A 21,434-nucleotide genomic window follows, 5' to 3' on the forward strand; every position below is an offset into this window, starting at 1 on the left:
ATTCTGACAAAGTAAAGTATGAATTCATTTTCAGCACTGAAGTCGAGTCTGTTCGAAGCCACCCCCAGCAAGGATGCCTGCTTTACAATAATATTTATCGTTGCGGGAGCCTGCGAGCCACCCAGAAACGTCCTGTAGTGACTCGTTAAATCGGAGCTTTGAGTTGGTGCCTTTTTTTCCATGCTTGTCACCAAAGTTGTGTTGCGGCAGCCCCAGTGTGCTGTAGCCAGCGTGGTGTAGTGGTTAAGAGCGGTGGTTTGGAGGTGTGGCGTCTGATCTGGAGAACCGGGTTTGATTCCCCACTCCTCCACATGAGCGGCGGAGGCTAATCTGGTGAATTGGATTGGTTTCCCCACTCCTGCACACGAAGCCAGCTGGGTGACCTTGGGCAAGTAACAGCTCTGTTAGAGCTCTCTCAGCCCCACCTACCTCACAAGGTGTCTGTTGTGGGGAGGGGAAGGGAAGGGGATTGTAAGCCAGTTTGAGTCTCCCTTAAGTGGTAGAGAAAGTCGGCATATAAAAACCAACTCTTCTTCTTCTTCTTCTTCTTCTTCTTCCTGAATAGTCCTGAGAGCCTGCATGTTCTAGCATGGGGGTCCCCAATATGTTGCCCGTCAACACCTCTCCTGGTGCCCACCAGGTGTTCTTAGAATGTGGGTGGGTGCAGGTGGGGCTTCTCCCCGGCAGAGCTTCTGATTGGACATTGGAGATCTGTGGAAATCAAAGTAACATTAGTTTGGAGGCAGCTACCACTACTTGGTTTTACTCTCTTTCATCATAGAATCATAGAGTTGGGAGGGGCCATACAGGCCATCTAGTCCAACCCCCAGCTCAATGCAGGATCAGCCTAGGCCCTACCTAGAGCTTCCCTGACAAGTGATTGTCCAGCCTTTGCTTAAAGTAAGGTTGCCAAGCTCCAGGTACTAGCTGGAGATCTCCTGCTGTTACAACTGATCTCCAGCCGATAGTGTTCAGTTCACCTGGAGAAAATGGCCGCTTTGGCAATTGGACTCAATGGCATTTAAGTCCCTCCCCAAACCCCGCCCTCCTCATGCTCCTCCCCAAAAACCTCCCGCCGGTGGTGAAGAGGGACCTGGCAACCCTAGCTTAAAGACTGCCAATGAGGGGGAGCTCATCACCTCCCTAGGTAGCTGATTCCACTGTGAACAACTCTTACTCTAAAAAACAATTCCTAATATCCAGCCGGTACCTTTCCACCTGCAATTTAAACCCATTATTGTGAGTCCTATCCTCTCCTGCCAACAGTTACCTGCCCTCCTCTAAGGGACAGCCCTTCAAATACTTCAAGAGAGCAATCATGTCCCCCCTCAACCTCCTCTTTTGCAGACTGAGCATTCCCAACTCCCTCAGCCTTTCCTCAGCTTTTGCCAGTGTATTTTTAAAAATTACTCCTCTTGTCCCTTGCACTTGGACTTCCTTTGTGTGTGGCCATGCCTCTCATGGCAGCCAATATATGACTACCACCGCCTTCCATGGCGGTCATTTTGTGGTTGTGCCCGCCCTCTTTTGTTTGAACTCCAAATGTGCCCACGGGCTCAAAAAGGTTGGGGACCTCTGTTCTAGTAGGTGGCATATATATGAAGCCAACATTATGCTGTAAACCTCACATGAACACATGAAGCTGCCTTCTACTGAATCAGACCCTTGGTCCATCGAAGTCAGTATTGCCTACTCAGACTGGCAGCGGCTCTCCAAGTTCTCAGGCAGAGGTCTTTCACATCACCTACTTGCCTAGTCCCTTTGACTGGCAATGCCGGGGATTGAAACTGGGACCTTCTGCATGCCAAGCAGATGCTGTACCGCTGAGCCATGCCCCTCTAGGTTTCTATCAGGGCCAGGCTGGGGCATGTGCTTCTGGAACCAGAGCCAGGCCTGGAACAGGTATTCTGCTTTCCAGGGTGCCTGAAGACTGGGAACTGGTGCTGAGAACTGAAGAACAGTGGGCAGATGGTATTGCTCAGTTGACCAGGGGTCAGGGCTGTTGGTATTTATTCCAAACCTGGCCAGACTAGTGAATTTAAACAGGCAATTGATGTTACTTTACTTTTTTTGTACCTGAAGAGAATCCTTTCATATCTGAGCGCTAGAGGTTCCTCTTTTAAGTCTCAGGTTCCCAGACTGACTGCCTTTGATTTTATTACAAATGCATAAACTGATGACTGCAAAGTTCAGCGTTCAGAGAAAAGGCACCAGACTTTGTTCCGGAGCTTGGAAAAAAATCATTTTAGTGTTTCTCAGCCATTCCGAACATACTCTAGTTTCCACCCCCTTCTCCAAATCTGCCAGTTGGTTGAACAGGTGTGTATGTAGATGGATTTATATAGGATATTTATTTGCGGCTTCAAATGTGGTTCTGGGTGGCCTCCTGAACATCTGTGGACAGGGGGTACTCTCTATCGGCATTAGGACCCCAGAACAGGGTGTTTCTCGTTCTCTCTGAAAGCCTCACAAAGGGAAAGTATCCTTAGAACAGAGTGGCAGCTGGCCCTGGTTATTTTTCCCCTCTTTCTTCTTTTGCCCAAATCAGGTTGGGATGATGGGACAGCCGTGGAGATACAGTACTCCCGTTGGCCTTTTATGCATGGCTGTTTCCCTCACCCATCACCCTTCCAGCGTGGCGTAGTGGTTAAGAGCGGTGGTTTGGAGCGGTGGACTCTGATCTGGAGAACCAGCTTTGATTCACATGAGCTGCGGAAGCTAATCCGCTGAACTGGATTTGTTTCCCCACTCCTACACATGAAGCCAGCTGGGTGACCTTGGGCTAGTCACAGCTCTCTTAGAGCTCTCTCAGCCCCACCTACCTCACAGGGTGTCTGTTGTGGGGAGGGAAGGTGATTGTAAGCCGGTTTGAGTCTCCCTTAAGTGGTAGAGAAAGTCGGCATATAAAAACCAACTCTTCTTCTCCTTCTCCTCCTCCTCATCCTCCTCGGGGCAGATTTGTAACAAGGCGTGTTTCTACTTCTCTAGCAAGCAGTTAATAGATTAAAAATACAGCCCATACCCAACTTGCTATTATTAGCTCTGTCATGCTAGATTTATTCTGTTCCATGGGCTGTGTCAGCTATTAACTGCCATTCTTTCGCTCCTGGTGAACCATGCATTACGGCAGCTCCTGTTCTGGGCACCTCTCTTCTTATCAGTGCATATGTCATCACAGCATATGTCATTTATCTAATTTTTCACCGCTCAGTCACCAGGCGAATCCTTCCTTTCTGCACACGAGAGACACTGGGAAGAAGAGAATATTTTTGCAAAATTCAGACTTGTGTTGAAGGGAAAGAAAACATGACAAGTGTCAAAGCCTACATGTTTTTGCTGCAGGCTGTACCATTGTTAGACTCACTGTCTTGACTAAGACCAACATCTTGATCTATAGTGAAATCCTAAACAGAGTTATGCTCCACTCAAGTCCATGTTAGAAGAAGAAGAAGAGTTGGTTTTTATATGCCGACTTTCTCTACCACTTAAGGAAGAATCAAACCGGCTTACGATCACCTTCCCTTCCCCTCCCCACAACAGGCGCCTTGTGAGGTAGGTGGGGCCGAGAGAGTGTGACTAGCCCAAGGCCACCCAGCTGGCTTCGTGTGGAGGAGTGGAGGAAACAAATCCAGTTCACCAAATTAGCGTCCGCTGCTCATGTGGAGGAGTGGGGAATCAAACCCGGTTCTCCGGATCTGAGTCCACAGCTCCAAACCACCGCTCTTAATCACTACACCATGCTGGCTCTCTCTCTCTGCTTAGGATTGCAGATTGGTAACCTTTCTACAGGAAACTTGTGTGTCTGATTTTGTTGTCTCCTAAAGAGTCTGTTGTTCAGAGTTGCCAATAAATCAGTTTATTGTACAGTGTTTGGGTAACATTTTGAAGCCCCGTCGAACACCTTACACGAAAAGCAAACATAGGCGTGGTGCACCGGAAAGGGGTTCCATCTGATTTTCAGATGAACAAAATTTCCGTTTAGATTTGAAAGGATGACCCCATAAGTGTGCGTCCACCGCACGTCATGCAAAATAAACAGGCACAGTATTCCAGCTGCATTTTTCAGGAAGATTTTCAAAAGCAAGACTTAGCGGTAGGAACCCACTTGAAAGTCAGCTGGAATATTGTGCCTCTGAAGCTTTTTAAAAAGACTCCCCTTTGGTCCCCTGTGCTTTGAAGAAATTACCGTCTTTTTCCCCCCTTTGCGCTTCATCTCTTTCCACTCCTTTGTTTACCGCACACCAAAACTCACCCTCCTCTGCTTCTAAAAACTGCAATAAGTTGCTGCTGGGACAAATTTGAATTCTCAAGGGCGGCCTTATGGCTACAGGTGGAGATTAAGCAGGAGGGACAGATGATTTCCTGAGCAGCGATAATCAATTTTTCATGCTAAATTCCTTAGTAAGGGAAAACAGAGGCAGGGGGAGGGAACTGAGGAAAACCAAGCTAGGAAATGTGACCGTTCAGCAGAATTTTGTAGACTGGGGTTTCTCAGAGGTATCGCTTCTTTAAAAATGTGGGCAGCAAATCACCTGCAGCATTAAATATTTCATTATGTGTAGTATATTATCAGTTCGGAAAATGAGGTTCCAGCGCAGTATATCATTACTGTTCAGGAACTGGAGCATTTTAAATGAAAGGCAGCCAGTTCTCCCACGGGGGTCTGCTCTAATGGCAGGAGACGGAAAGAGCCGCCAAGTAATAGCTCGAGCGGTTACAATAGAGGACAAGGTCTTTTATCTGGTTGAGCGAAGGAGGGGGTTTCTGGAGGGGCAACGTGGAAGCAGGACAAGCTGTGCTGGCCAAAATCTCTTCTTCTGCTCAGCTACTGAAGGTAGGAGGCTCCCCGAGAGCCATCAGGAATCTCTCCAAGTCAGTCAGTTGCCAGGAGCCAAGCCTCTTAATGGGGCTTGCAACCACAGCAGAGGTTGCAATAGGGTTGCCAGGTCCCTCTTCCCCACCGGCGGGAGGTTTTTGGGGCGGAGCCTGAGGAGGGCAGGGGGGTTTGGAGAGGGACTTCAATGCCATAGAGTCCAATTGCCAAAGCGGCCATTTTCTCAGGTGAACTGATCTCTATCGGCTGGAGATCAGTTGTAATAGCAGGAGATCTCCAGCTAGTACCTGGAGGTTGGCAACCCTAGGTCGCAATATTCTTTCAGTCTAAGTCTCAAGATATGGTTGGGACAAAATAGTGAGGTCACCGAAGCCTTTTCCATTCCTGAATCATATAAATCTCAATCAGAACAAGATAGCTGATTGAGTATATGATCTGCCCCATTTGTGGGGATTGTGATGTTCCGGGACAGCCCCATGGCAGCTATGGAGACTATCAGGGATATGGAGTCTATTAGCTATCAGGGATGCTCTAGGCCAGTGGTTCCCAAACCTTTTGAGCCATGGAGCATTTTTCAGGAGAGAAATTAATCACGGAGCACTAATTTTCATCTAGCACCTATATACTAAACCGAATGACAGTAGTGTTTTTCTTTCCAGTCTCTTCATGGAGCACTAGGAGATGTTTCGTGGAGCACTTGGTGCTCCGTAGAGCACAGTTTGGGAACCGCTGCTCTAGGCTGATCCTGCATTAAGCAGGGGGTTGGACTAGATGGCCTGTAAGGCCCCTTCTAACTCTATGATTCTGTGAGACTAATTGTGGCATACACGCCAGTGTCTCAAAGAAATAAGACCCTTTGGGACTTTAACATCAGCATGAGTCCGCTTCCAGCTCAATCCCATAAGGCTATGGGATGGGTAATATCCTCAGTCTTATGGTGAATGTTAGACTAGGTGGACCTTTGTCTGTCCCAGCAAGGCACTTACGTCCTTAAGGAGGAGTTAAATTGAATCACTTAATGCAGGGATTCCCAGGCTTTTTGAGCCTTTGGGCACCTTTGGGTGGTGGGTGCAGCCACAAAATGACTGCTGTGGGAGGTGGAGCCAACCACAAAGTGGCTGCCGCAGGAGGTGGAGCCACACACAGAGAGGAAGCTCAGGTGCAGAGGAGAAGAGAGATAATTAAAAATACACTGGGAAAGCTTTCATACCAAGCCAGCGTGGTGTAGTGGTTAAGAGCGGTGGTTTGGAGCGGTGGACTCTGATCTGGAGAACCGGGTTTGATTCCCCACTGCTCCACATGAGCGGTGGAGGCTAATCTGGTGAACTGGATTTGTTTCTCCACTCCTACACACGAAGCCAGCTGGTTGACCTTGGGCAAGTCACAGCTCTCTCAGCCCCCCACCTACCTCCCAGGGTGTCTGTTGTGGGGAGGGGAATGGAAGGTGATTGTAAGCCGGTTTGATTCTCCCTTAAGTAGTAGAGAAAGTCGGCATATAAAAACCAACTCTTCTTCTTCTTCAAGTCCAAGGCAAGATAAGACTTGAACTTGGGTTTCCTAGAACTGCACCATCTCTCCATTCTGTGGACCGGATCGGCCTTCTCAACTGGACACAGGTCTGCTGCCCTATCTAAGATATAGAACACCACAATACTTGCTACATGTAATGTCATTGTCACCATGTGAGTTTTGCCTCCAACCCACATCATTGGCTGTCCCTGGTCATGGCAAAGAACCTGACAAGATGGGTCGATAAAGCATATTTTCTCTGAAGGGAGAAAGCTCAAAAACCGCTGTGCTCGGCAAATATTAACTGGACGGTGATGAAACAGTTCCAAAGAAAAGAAGGGATTGCTCTCTTGTCTTGTTCCAGCTGTTTGTAAAACTGTTGTTCATCTGCTCGCTGAAAGGGCAAGGAGAGCATGTAGGATGAACTGTGATACGAGCACACACACATCGTGACTTTAAAAACACTGGTACAATCTGAGCCGACAAAGGTTCTTCGAAACTCCTAGGAATCCAGTCAGCCTTTCATTGCATTTTTGTATCAGTGCTTTTCCAGCTCCCATTTAAAATCAGGGCAATACTGTGTTGTGTTTTCAGTTTTACACCTTTATTTCCCTTCCCCGCAAGGAACAGATCACATTGAAGAAGGCTCTGCATCTCCTCTCTCTCTCTCTCTCTCTCTCTCTCTCACACACACACACACACACACACACACACACACACACACACACACACACATATTTATTCATGTGCAAATCCTTCCAGGCCACGGTTGGGACAAGTTGGTTAACTCCTTTCATCCTCTCCCTGCTTTCATTTATGCTTTAACAGGGATACTGGAGGCTGCTGATAAGGATATTTATGCTACCCACTTGCCAGAGCTCAAAATGCATTGGAGCACATGATCTGAGGGAGGGGAAAGGAGATTGTGGTGATGGGGGAGGAGACCAAGAAAAAGGATAAATTGCCAATGCACAAATGATTACAGAATGAGATTTTTTTGTTGGTGATGTTTTGGTGCTGTTGTTGTTAACAAATATTATAAATACTTGGTAAGATGCAATGTAATAGGGAGGGGCTGTGGCTCAGTGGTAGAGCATCTGCTCGGCATGCAGAAGGTCCCAGGTTCAGTCCCTGGAATCTCCAGTTAAAGGGACTGGGCAAGTAAAGGTAGTCCCCTGTGCAAGCACCGGGTCATTCCTGACCCATGGGGGAACGTCACATCCTGACATTTACTAGGCAGACTTTGTTTACGGGGTGGTTTGCCAGTGCCTTCCCCAGTCATCTTCCCTTTACCCCCAGCAAGCCGGGTACTCATTTTACCGCCCTCGGAAGGATGGAAGGCTGAGTTCTAAAACACATGGTCACTTAGCCCAGTTCCAGCCCAGTTTCATCCCCGTTCCACCCAGGATCGAATGAACCCGCATTACCTGGAATGAGCAGGGACTAAACTGTGTGCAAATGGATCCATGTAAACAGAAAATGCGGGTTCCTGCTGAGTAAGCCCCCACCCCACCCCAGCTCCTGGTGATTGGTCCTTTCGAATTGACTAATGGAGGCTTCCCCACCCCGCTTGTAATTTTAAAAGCATTTTAAGAACAAAAAAAACAAAAAAACGGAGCTACCTGAAAGAGGGGGGCATGGAATCCAAGCCTCGTTTAAAAAAAAGACTTTCTTTTTCTCAGAAAAAGCTCCGAAGTAGCAGCAGGCAGGAAACAGTTGAATACCTGCCGCTTCAAACACTGCTTCGCGATGGACTGTGAGAGATGCCAATTTCCCCCTGTTTCTGTTTCTGTTTCTCCCAGAAGAGGAATGGGAAAAAGGCGGGTTCATTTCGCTTCGATACAGGGCTGAAAGAAGAGTAAGTAAGGTATCGTCCGTTTGCGAAGATTTGATCCTGGGTGAAACTGGGAGGGAACTGGGCTGGAAATGGCTGGAACTGGGCTAAGTGACCATGCGTTTTAGACCTGAGTCAACCTTGAGCCAGCTACCTGAACCCGTGATTCGCCATTTCCCTCTGTGTCACAACCCTTGTCTTCTTCAGTGAACACATGAAGCTGCCTTATAATGAATCAGACCCTTGGTCCATCAAAGTCAGTATTGTCTACTCAGACCAGCAGCAGCTCTCCAGGGTCTCAGGCAGAAGTCTTTCACATCACCTCCTTGCCTATTCCCTTTAACTGGAGATGCCGGGGATTGAACCTGGGACCTTCTGCATGCCAAGCAGATGTTCTACCACTGAGCCATCGTCTCCCGTTCAAGTACTAACAAGGGCCAATCCTGCTTAGCTTCTGAGATCTAATGAGATCTGGCTAGCCTGGGCCATCCAGGTCAGGTCACTCAATGTCAACAGTAAAATTAATTTTTTCCCACTATGAAACTCACCAAGCAGGAAAAGAATGTAAAATGTCCCTGGCTGGAAAATGTGCTAGGTGTAGAGAGTGTTTGAGAAGCTTTTTTAAAATGCTAATGAAGTCAGTGAGGTACAAAAAATAATTACACTTAAGGACAGAAAATAAATCATATTTGGGGACCTTTTCACCAGTTTCACAAGTGCTTCAGGGCACCCAATACTTCTAGAAAAGCTTTCGCAGGGGAGATGATATGCATTTCGTCATATGAGCAAGTCTACAGCTCTTAGCAGAAGTAGGCACAAAGGATCAATGGTCCTCCCCATGATATGAAAGACAACAAGGAATTTAAAATCTTTGAATTGGAAAGTTAGCTTAGGCAAGTTTTGCCTCATTGAATCTGGGATTTTTGTTGTTTTATTTTATGAATGGCAAGGCTCAATTTGTCAATTGTGTGTGTGTGTTAAGTGCCGTCAAGTCACTTCCAATTCATTGCAACCCTATGAATCAATGTCCTCCAAAACGTCCTATCTCTAACAGCCTTGCTCAGGTCTTGCTAACTGAGGGCCGTGGCTACCTTTATTGAGTCAATCCATCTCTTGCTGGGTCTTCCTCTTTTCCTGCTGCCCTCAACTTTTCCTAGCACGATTGTCTTTTCCAGTGACTCTTGTCGTCTCATGATGTGACCAAAATACGATAGCCTCAGTTTAGTCATTTTAGCTTCTAGGGTCAGTTCAGGCTTGATTTGATCTCTAACCCACTGATTTGGTGGGGGGGGGGGGTTGGCAGTCCACGGTATCAATTAGTCGAACAATAAGAGCCAGTTTTAATTGGTGGAGGGTTTAATGCAAATGTGTTTTTTTTCTCACAAATTGTTTTAGTCGTGATGTGGGACAGTGTGAGGACACCTGGAAATGGCTGAGTACAGGGAGGGCGCACACGAGGGGAAGGAGTATATGATCTCGAGTCTTAAGGTTCAACAATGGGTGGACGTTTGTTGGAACCAAACCCGAATTCTGGGGAGCTGCTGTATGGGAAGCGGTTTACTAATGTTACAGTGGGGGAATAAACTGTAAAATGATCTTGCTGCGTTGGTATTTGCCTCCCTATTTTTTTATGCCCCACCTTTCTCCTCGGTGAGCACCCAAGGTGGCTTACAGCATTCCCCTCTCCTCCATTTTATCCTCACAACAACCCTGTGAGGAATGTTCGGCTGATAGCGTGTGACTGGCCCAAGGTCACCGAGTGAGCTTCCGTGGTACGAATGGGGTTTCCAACCTGGGTCTTTCAGATATTAGTCCAACTCTCTTAACCCCTGCACCACACTGGCTCTGAGAAACACATGACAGGCAACATAGGATTGCCAACTCTGGGTTGGGAAATTCCTGGAGATCGGAATGCAGAACCTGGGCAGTTCAGGCTTTGGGGAGGTGATGGGCTTCAATGGGGTATATTGCCTTAGATTGCATCCTCTAAAGTAGGCGCTTTCTCCATGGAATCTGTTCTTTGTTGCCTGGAGATCAGTTGTAATTCCAAGAGATCTCCAGCCTCCCAGCTGGAGTTTGGCAACCCTAAGTGCGTTGTGTGACAAAATGAGGGTTTTTGCTAAACTGCAATCAATTTCGGTTGAAAGTATTCGTTTTTGAAGAACGAGGTTGGAACTAAAGATTGGTCATTGCTTGGCTTGCCTTGATAATCAATAATCCTTTTGGGTGTCAGATGTGGTTCTCTCACCCAACTTTTTTTAAAGTATGCTAATAAACCAGTTTCTTGTAAGAGAACAAGGAGAGGGGAAACATGAATTTTGACAAGCTGTATTTTCTTAATTGAGGATTTGTTCCAAAATCTCTGTACATAAGCACCAAACATGTATTTATCTCCCCAGGGTGGGAGAATTGGATGAATCCCGCTGCTTTCTGTAGAAGATCTGGAAACCACAAACAATTTTCTCCCTAGGCCAAAAAAATAAAATTGCAAAGCCACTTTGCAAAATACTACTGTTTAAAGCAGGGCTGTCGAACTTGATTGTTACAAGGGCCGGATATGGCATAAATGTCACTTGGTTGGGCCGGGCCATGCCTTACCAGCCCAGATCAAGAGTCTGGGGGAATATCTGCTTGGCATGCAGAAGGTCCCAGGTTCAGTCCCCGGCATCTGCAGTTAAACGGGCTAGGCAAGTAGGTAATGTGAAAGACCTCAGCCTGAGACCCTGGAGAGCCGCTGCCGGTCTGAGTAGACAATCCTGACTTCGATGGACCGAGGGTCTGATTCAGTATAAGGCAGCTTCATGTGTTCAGTATGTGTTCAGTACAATTGTGTTCAGTAGATTAAAGTAGGGCTACCTTGAAGATCTTTGCAACAAAGATAAACTTTGCAGGAAGACAATCAGGGAAGCATTTTTTCTGGATTGCTGTTCAGGTCTTTTCCTTTGCGCACGTCCATTCTTCTACTAGATTGGCTGCAAGTGAGAAAAGTATCGTTCAAATGCACAATCATCTGAAGGTTCAGTTTAATGTTTTCTGATTTGTAGCACAGCCAGGGTAGTAACAGTGATGAGGAGATTCTGTTGCTCAGAAAGTTGTAATTATTATTTTTTTCCTGAGCAGTGAAAAGTGATTAACTTATAACATTGTCATCTCCACTTATCTCGCTTTTGGACAGATTTTGATTAAATTTTCCATTAAGCGAGTTCACCAGTGCACGCTACCACACTGCCGTAGCCTAGCGTGTCACAATCATTTTGGTCATGTGATCTCCTTCTGCGCCAAGGGCAGGAAACCAATAGAACCGGCGTGCTTTGCTTAATTATTTGCACCACTTCATTTTCGTACCCCCATCGTCGGGCTATATGTTGCCTATTGGGGCGGATTCGAAAGTTAATTAGACCGAGCGCTGCCTCTTATCTCGTAACAAAATTGCCAGCCGCTTCTTATCTTGTGAGCAATTACGACTCTGAGCATATGAGAATTTATAACGTGGCTGCCTGCCAGTTCGGCTGTTATACAGAAATACAGAATGGCGTTACCTTTCTCTTATTTACTGCCAGATGGGCTGGATGATGAATCGCTTCCTTACGTCTTGACCCCCTTTCTGAAGGCTTCTGTATGTGTTTGTATCTTCCAGCTGTCCTACCTCCATTTGAGCTTGTGTGCCCAGCCCTCAAACGTACATTCGGCGATAATTAACGATGCATAACTATTACCCCTTGACCTGTGGTATAGTGGAGGTGTTCAAAGTCACTTGAAAGGACCTTGTGTTACTGAAATTCTTTCAATACCCTCAAAATTCCATGTGTGTTAAGAAGAAGAGTTGTTTTTTATACCCCGATCTTCTCTGCCTTTTAAGGAGGGGCTGTGGCTCAGTGGTACAGCATCCGCTTGGCATGCAGAAGGTCCCAGGCTCAATTCCTTGCATCTCCAGTTAAAGAGTCTGGCAGTAGGTGATGTGATAGATCTCTGCCTGGGACCATGGACAGCCACAGTCAGTCTCAGTAGACAATACTGGTGGGAGGGGCTGTGGCTCAGTGGTAGAGCATCTGCTTGGCATGCAGAAGGTCCCAGCTTCAATCCGCGGCATCTCCAGTTGAAGGGACTAGGCAAGGAGGTGATGTGCAAGACCCCTGCCTGAGAACTTGGAGAGCCGCTGCCGGTCTGAGTAGACAATACTGACTTCGATGGACCAAAGGTCTGATTCGGTATAAGGCAGCTTCACGTGTGTTCGTGTGTATGTGTGACTCAAACCGGCTTACAGTTGCCCTCCCTCCCTCTCCCCACAACAGACACCTTGTGGGTTAGGTGGGGCTGAGAGAGTTCTCAGAGAACTGTGACGAACTCAAGGTCACCCAGCTGGCTTCATGCGTAGGAGTGGGGAAACCAAACCCGGTTCACCAGATTAGAGTCCATCACTCTTAACCAATACACTCTCTTGAATGGAACCTTGAAATCCCGTTCATATTTCACTGTGGGTAAAATCCAGTGGCAAACTAGGGACATGTGCGACTATCACTGGCAATTCTGCTAGTCTTATTAATAATCATTTCTTCCCTCAAAATTCCTCTGAAGTTGTCCTTGGAAGAGGGTCCACGTACAGGAAGCCTCCTCTCTTCAACAAGGCTCACCTGTTACCCTCTCTCATTGATGACCCTCATGAGTCTCACTTTGCTCTCTCCTCTCACAAATCTTCTCAAGTGCAATCCTTTACTTTTCCTCATCGGCCAGAATGCCATAGAGTCCAATTGCCCAAGTGGCCATTTTCTCCAGGTGAACTGATCTCTATCGGCTGGAGATCAATTGTAATAGCGGGAGATCTCCAGCTAGTACCTGGAGGTTGGCAGGCCTAGTTATGAATCGTCTTTAATCAGTCTGGTAACAGAGCTCTTTTTCTGAAATGTATTTAATGTAGCTCCCTATCAGTCTAAATATACAAAGATTCAAGTAATGATGTTTTGGGGATAAAATCTTTTAAGTGGAGCTTTAAGCAATGACATTAAGATGACACTCAGAATGAGAGGGTGGTATTATATTGGAAACAAGGGAATAATTCTCCGTTAACTCTTGTTTGGAAAGCACTTTAAGCTCAAGAGCCATCTCTTTTTTTAGCTGAGGTATTATTTCCCCGCACTTTTAAAAATTTAAGCGCAGCTACTTTATGCCAATCTCCATAAGAATTTTTTTTTTTTGGCAAAGCATCCCGAAGAACAATCCTTAAAATGTGCGACTACAAATTGTTAACCAAAAGAAAAAAAACTTTAAAAATTTAAAAGACTTAATTGCAGTTTAGACTTCAGATTTATTTGAAAAGGGGATAATGATAGTAATTACCCAGTTTGAGTTTTGGAGAAGGCTAATTAGATCCCCCACACATTTGTATGCACAAAGCAAACCGTAAATACAAAAGACCATCTGGTCCTTATCAGCTTACAACACCAACACTGTCTGTAATTATTTTTCCCCTATACTGTTTTGATGTTGACATTTAATGCCGAAATACACCTGTCCTCGGTAAGGGACTAACCTGCCATGCAGGAAAGCTCTGATGGGGGAATACCTTTCTAAAAGGAAAAAAAGAAAGCCCACGTCCTCTCACTCTCCGCATGCCGCAAAGGACTCTGCCTGTTTTATCAGAATTTAGAAGTGTTATGTGATCATTTTCCTTTGTCGGATGTGGGGGGGGGGATTCCCTTTCTTAAGAGAGTGTTACAGTTCAACAAGACCTTCACAGCACCCCTCTTTGTAAAAGCCTGCCGAACTCCGTTTCCACTGCTGTTGTGTTTTTTTAAAGTAAAATTGGAGCGTGGATGGCGCCTCGTCTTCTGGTCCCGCTGTATAGGTGAGCCAGCTTCTCCCGTATGCTAATCCTGACTGGAACAACTTGCTCATTTTATCCATATGGCCTACGGAGCATCAAGGTCTTTGGGATAACTAGGCTGGAGCTGCGATCCAACACACAGTCCTTGAGGAGGAGTGTAAATGGAAGTAGTGGCGGTCACTTCCAAGTACCTGTGCTTAAGGTTTTGTTCCTCTGTGGCCCTCTAAGAACACCTTTTCTTTCCATTACTCCATCACCCATCCTTTCTGAAAAGGGTGGGATGGGTGGTGAGTCTTTGCTTTCCCCCTAGTTATTGATCTGTTCACTGAGACAATGATCAATTGTGAAGGAGTCACTCTGGGACAACTGGATTCAGTCTCTCGTTTGTTTAGCTGTTGATGAAGAAGAAGAATAGAATCACAGAATCGAATCATAGTGTTGGAAGGTACCACAGGGTCATCTAGTCCAACTCCTTGCACAACGCAGGAAATTCACAACTACCTGATGAGGGTGAGTGGGTGTCACAAGCCCAGAAAATGAAAGCTGGAAAAAAATGCCAAGTTGGAAAAATCTGTGAAAAGATCAGTATGGTCAACACCTATGTTTCTTTCTGGAGGTTGGGAGCCTGTGTTTAGTATAATACACATACCCGGAGATCTTCTTAATTGGAAAATGTAAATGATGGCTGTTGATTAATGGCATTTCTCCCTCTCCGGAGCTAGACAAGGGAAGGAGAAGGTGGTGTCGTTGTCAGTCTGATTACTGAGCTGATCACAGACTGACAGCATTATCTGATGTGCTATACTGTGAAACGTTAAGTGATGCTTCGGTATGTCAATCACTTCTATATGAGGCTAGTTCATGCGTTCAGTTGCTGAAACGGTAGAGTCTTCATTTTGAGCGTACCTGACTTGGAATTCAGATCAGTCTGGTTTACTGTACTGTATTTTTATTCTGCTTCCTGTTGATCAGTCCATAGCAAGTGTGCCTTCTTCATGCTTGATTTCTGTCCTCATAGGAGAGACTAGAAGATATGGCATTACTCTCTCTTGTAACCCATCAGACCACTTGTTTCAGTATGATGTTCTCTATCCAGCAAGCCTTCCCGAGCCTTTCTACCTGAGATCCTTTAACTAGAGATTCCAAGGATCAAACCTGTGGTGTTATTGCAAAGGATGTTCTCCACCACTGGTTCTGCTAAGTTATAATTACATACCAGTTAGTAGCACTTCTCTGTTATGAATCCTGAATGAATCCTGAATGCTGAAGATAGTGGTTAACTAGCAGTTATGGGTTGGATCCTGCCAGGTTTTCACTCAATCTCACCAAATACCCCTAAATCCTTACTGTAACTCCCGTCCCAAATGGCTTTTTCCATGCCGGTGTCACGGTCCTTGGCATAGCCTTTTGGGTGGTCAAAGGGGGACCCCTTCTTACCTTTTTAATCACTTGAAAAGATGTAGAAGAAGAAGAGTTGATTTTTATATGCTGACTTTCTCTACCACTTAAGGAAGAATCAAACCAGCTTACAATCACCTTCCCTTCTCCGAGTTGATTGGATCTAACCCTATATGTGATGCAGATCAGCAGTCTTCAACCTTTACAGACCCTGGTCCCCACCTTTAGACCCTAAGGTGGCAGCAGGTATCTGCTGAGCTGCAAGCACATGTGTGAAGAAACAATGAGTTAGTCTTTGAGAGAAGGGAGTGGGTAGAGCTAAGGAGCTCACTCTCTCTGTTATGAAGAAAGGAATGGTTTTCTGATTTTGGTAACCTGCGTGTTCAGTATCTGTGTTTGACTCTGGGAACCTGAGGGTTCAGATTTGCCTAGGCTGGTATGAAACAAATCCTGTGGAGTGACATGCAGAGATTGGGAGGAAAAGGACCCTTTCTCAGGTCACTGGAAGGGAAAAGGCTCTAGGAACGAGATATTCCAAATACAGGGTGTTGTTTAGGAATTACTACCACAGATGTGGGGTAGATCTATAGTGAAAACTGGAAGAGAGATTTGAGGAGAAATCTCCATACCTCTGTGTTTCTCAGGGGAAGAGAGATTGCATGGTCTCCAACTTCCCCATTAGCTAGGCAGCAGAGTCTGACTAGAAACACCTATAAGAAGTTCTGGGAACTGAACTGAAATTGTGAACTGAATTTAAGAATTGTAATACTGTACCATGTAAGCCATCTGAGATCTATGCCTTCTCTGAAGTGAAACTTATAAAAATAGCTCTGGTTCTATGCTTTTCCTAGCTATAGTTTCTCCTCCAAATCCATCCCTTGTATAGTGTTTGATAAATCTCTGTTCTCTGTTTGTCAACTTGAAAAGGCCTCTGGTGTCTCATTTCTTCTGAGGTAAAATATGTAAAAGGGGACTACAAAGGAGAACAATTAAAACTCCAAATACACATTCTGGCAAACAAGCAAGCTCTCTTTCCCTCAGCGTACCCAAGAGGGATTGTGATAACATGACATTAGCATCATTTGACTGGAGTTGCCACGTCACTTCCAGCAGCATAACCAGAAGTGACCTCAATGAATTATGCAATGTTATTTCCATGTTCCTAGCCAGGTGTGACGTTGTGGTATTGATTGATGCTCTACCCCCTATTCTCCCCCACCTGCTGCTTCATTGAGCACCAGCAGGGGGAATGGAGTTCCAGCAGGGGACCCCCCACACACACTTCTTGCAGGTTTTTGGCAACCCTACATTTGACAGGAAGAGGCGCCAGAATCTCTGAGCTTGCCTAAAAAGGAATCCTCTGTCTCCATCAATAACAGTGCAATCCTGTGGTCAGTTACTCCAGTCTAAGTCCACTGAAGTTAATGTATTTAGCCTGGAGTGACTTTCCATTGACTTCAAAGGACATACACTGGAGTAACTCACCAGAGGATTGTACTGTTAGTGATCTTCCCTCACTGTCCTGCTGCTTAGCATGCATGGAAAGATAGGTCGGGAGTGTGGCATTCCTTCCTCTCTACTCATATGCCTTTGTCTTTCCAAACCACAACAAAAAATAGCAGATCTGTATGTTCTTGTGACCCAGCTGGCAAGTTTCTCTGACTCACCTGATGGTCACATCCCACAGTTTGAAAACTATTGATCTAGAAGAAGAAGAGTTGGTTTTTATACCCCACTTTTCTCTCCCTTTAAGGAGTCTCAAAGCAGCTTCCCTTCCCATCTCCACAACAGGCACCTTGTGAGATAGGTGGGGCTGAGAGAGTTCTGAGAGAACTGTGACTAGCCCAAGGTCACCCAGCAGGCTTCATGAGGAGGAGTGGGGAAACCAACCCAGTTCACCAGATTAGCATCTGCCACTCATGTGGAGGAGCAGAGAATCAAACCAGGTTCTCCAGATTAGAGTCCACCGCTCATGTGGAAGAGTGGGGAATCAAACCCGGTTGGCTTTCAAGATTCTCTTGGTCTTGTATGTTAAAAATACTGTCTGAATTCCCCTGCCATTAAAAAAAGAAAGAAAAGAAACTGGGAAAGAGTCATGGCTCGGCAGCGGCATCTCTCCAAGGTCTCAGACACAGGCCTTTCTCAGCTCTGCACCCAAGATTCTTGCCGCTGGAGTTGCTGAGAATTGAACCTGGTACTTCACATGTACAAAAGATGTGCCCTTGAACTGGACCATGGGTTATCCCAAACTGCTACTCCAACATATCTTGGGGCAGAAAACATGCACACTTTCTCGGTTTTTCCCCACTAGACGTTCCAGTTATTGAACCGGAACTAATAAGATTATTCTCTCCCCCACCCCTCCTGGTAGAAATCCACGCCAGCCTTTTGCTTCTGGCTTGCCGGCTCCTCACAGCTTGCTATTAATACGTTTACAATGTCTGCGCATGATGTGCCAGGAGGTATTATTTTGAATGGGAGCGAGCGTGATGACAGGCCCGATAAGTGGCACGCTTAACCTGCGAGGTGACCGAGAAGAGAATTTTCCTGTTACTGCAGCTTTGTTACACTTTTTGGACGGAGGAGAGAAATTGCAAAGAAAGATGCTCTTTCTTCTGAAAGCTCCTGTGTACCTTTGCCAGGAACACCACATTTGTGTGTTTGTGGGTGTGTTTTAAAATTTCTTTCAATATTTGAAAGCCAATATAGATGTGGGTTTCTGTACAGTTTGATTTTTTATAGTGAAATTGTGCACCAGAGCTATCCAAATTTTACCGCCTGATAATTGAAGCAAATTTTGCATGTTTTCTGCTTTTGTGATTTGCTGTTCCATTATTTACTATTTTTGTGGTTTTGCAGGAGGCATGGAGCTTTAGGTAGTCCCCTGTGCAAGCACCGGGTCATTCCTGACCCATGGGGTGAAGTCACATCCTGACGTTTACTAGGCAGATTTTGTTTACGGGGTGGTTTGCCAGGGCCTTCCCCAGTCATCTTCCCTTTACCCCCAGCAAGCTGGGTCTTCATTTCACCGACCTCGGATGGATGGAAGGCTGAGTCAACCTTGAGCTGGCTACCGGAAACCGACTTCCATTGGGATCGAACTCAAGTCGTGAGCAGAGCTTGGACTGCAGTACTGCAGCTTACCACTCTGCGCCACGGGCACATCATGCACAGACATTGCTCTTCCATGATTTACTATTTTTGTGGTTTTGCAGGAGGCATGGAGCTTTAGCAAGCATGAAAGCCCCATCCCAGCCATGGAGGGATATTGTTCAGCTGCTGTGGCCTCTTGAGATTATAGCTGGTGGTACCCACACTTTTGAGCAACACATTGGAAGCATAAGAACTAGAAACCTGTTCTTTGCTGAGGCAAAATGAGAGATGTCCAGGAACTATCTTTTTTCCTACCTATCTTTTTTGGAATTATCTTTTTAGGAACTATCTCCTACCTATCTTTTTTGGTGCTGGCCTTCCTCCAGGCAATTCAGAACAGTGCACATGGCTCTCCCCTTCATCAGTTTCACCCTCACGACAGCCCTATGAGATAGGCTAGGTCTGAAAGACAGCCCAAAGGAACCCGGAAACAGCAGCAGCCTATGATTTTCTTGCTTTTCCACCCAGTGATATAAAAGCATATCATGTGATATGAACGTCCTTTGAGCTTGGTGTAGTGGTTAAGAGCGGTGGTTGGACCGGTGGACTCTGATCTGGAGAAGCGGGTTTGATTCCCCGCTCCTCCACATGAGCGGCGGAGGCTAACCTGGTGAACTGAATTTGTTTCCCCACTCCTCCACATGAAGCCAGCTGGGTGACCTTGGGCTAGTCACAGCTCTGTTAGAGCTCTCTCAGCCCCACCTACCTCACAGGGTGTCTGTTGTGGGGAGGGGAAGGGAAGGTGATTTTAAGCCGGTTTGAGTCTCCCTTTAAGTGGTAGAGAAAGTTGGCATATAAAAACCAACTCTTCTTCTTATATAAAAGCATATCATGTGATATGGTGGTAGAAAGTGCCATCGAGTCGCAGCCAACCGGTTTTCAAGGCAAAGGACAAACACAGGTGGTTTGCTGTTGCCTGCCTCTTCGTAGCGACTCTGGACTTCCTTAGTGGTCTTACAGGAGAGCGGAGAAGAAAGAGACGTGTGGCCGCCATCTTCAGCAGTAGCCATGGTTCTCCTGTAATTTCCATCCTTCAGAATCCGATAAATTAAAAATAATTTATGTGGGTTTTGAAGACACAAATAGCTGAGTCTGTAGCATGAATTTAGTCCTAATCAGAAGCACAGATGCATGTCTTTCATTACAAGTATTCCTAGTGATTAAAAATCCGATGATACAGCCAATAAAACTTTGCAAAAAAAAACTTTGTAATTGCTGGATGAAAACTGGGTTATGTGCTCTTTCTCACACACTCTCTTCTTCTTTCTCTCTCTTTTAAACTGGAGAAAGAATGAATAATAGGGCCCCAGTGTGTTCTGGTCTAGGCAGTTTTGTGGACTCGCTAAGTAATTTGTCATGTTTCATTTCATCTCCCTGAAAGTTTAATGCCTTCAGCGTGCCAAAGCGCTCCTGCCATTTGTTCCAGGTTTCCAGCTAGCCGATAAAGCTGTAGTCTGTGCTGGGAATATCAGGAGGGTTGAGCAGAACAACATTTGGATACAGTCAGAACAGGCAGTACTGACCTTGATGGAACAAGGGTCTGATTCAGTATAAGGCAGTGTCATGTGTGCAAACAGCCCATTCCTGAGAATGGGGCTGAAAGTAGATAGGAGGCGTCGTGACCTCGGTGCCAGCATAAATGCGAGTACTCACGCGATTACACGCATACAACCCGGCGGCAAGGTGCTGGCAACGGCGTGGAAAGGCCACGCCGGTGCAGGGGGGCGTTCCGGGGGCAGGCTGGGGGGAGGAGCTGCTGCTGGGTCTGCTTCCTACCCCCTTCCGGCCACTTGCGCCGGTGGCCGGAACAGTGTTGCTGCGCCTGCTGTTTTCAATGGGGCGAAAAGCCCCAGTTTAACAAAAAAAGGCACGAAACGGCTTTTTTTTTTTGTTTAACGGCGTCGGGGGAAATGGCTTAGGAAGAGGTGCTGCTGCTCCTCTTCCCTGCCGTCCCCGTACGCCTCAGCTCAGGAGTGGACTGAAAGTGTCTCAAGTCACTTCCAACTTATGGCGACCCTATGAATTAATGGCCTCTCCAACGTCCTGTTGTTAACAGCCATGCTTAGGTCTTGCAAACTGAAGTCCTTAAAGACTTTTGTTCCAGCTCAAGCTTCCACAGCCTTAGAGCCCACTTGGCTGTTTACTTTGCTTTGCTCTACCTTTAGGAGTCTTGAAGCAGCTTAAAACTGCTGATATCACACTTCGCTTGGAATACTGTGTACAGTTCTGGTCACCGCACCTAAAAGGGGATATTGTAGAGCTTGAGAAGGTGCAGAAAAGAGCAACCAAAATGATCAGGAGACTAGAGCAACTGCCCTATGGGGAGCGGTTAAAACACTTAGGACTGTTTAGCTTGGAAAGAAGGCGGCTAAGGGGAGGCATGATAGAGGCCTATAAAATGATGCATGGTTTGGAGAGAGTGGACAGGGAGAAGCTTTTCTCCCTCTCTCACAATACTAGAACACAGGGTCATCTGCTGAAGCTGGAGGGTGAGAGATTCCAAATACATCAAAGGAGGTATTTCTTCATACAACGCATAGTTAAATTGTGGAACTCCCTGCCCCAGGATGTGGTGATGGCTGCCAACTTGGAAGGCTTTAAGAGGGGAGTGGACATGTTCGTGGAGGAGAGGGCTATTCATGGCTGCTAGTAAAAACGGATACTAGTCATAGAATCATAGAGTTGGAAGGTACCACCAGGGTCATCTAGTCCAACCCCCTGCACAATGCAGGAAATTCACAACTACCTCCCCCACCCCACCCCCAGTGACCAGAAGATGGTCCAAGATGCCTTCCCTCTCATCAGCTGCCTAAGGTCACAGAATCAGCATTGCTGACAGATGGCCATCTAACCTCTTCTTAAAAACCTCCAGGGAAGGAGAACTT

At 46.3% G+C, this 21,434-nt stretch overlaps 1 protein-coding gene across 3 annotated transcripts in view; it reads left to right on the forward strand.

Annotated features, from left to right (window-relative positions):
* The window catches only part of FAT3 (FAT atypical cadherin 3), a 372,853-nt gene that overhangs the window by 164,103 nt on the left and 187,316 nt on the right, over positions 1 to 21,434 (forward strand). The window lies entirely within an intron of this gene.

This window comes from Euleptes europaea, chromosome 12 (genome assembly GCF_029931775.1).
Source record: "Euleptes europaea isolate rEulEur1 chromosome 12, rEulEur1.hap1, whole genome shotgun sequence".
Lineage (NCBI taxonomy): Eukaryota > Metazoa > Chordata > Lepidosauria > Squamata > Sphaerodactylidae > Euleptes > Euleptes europaea.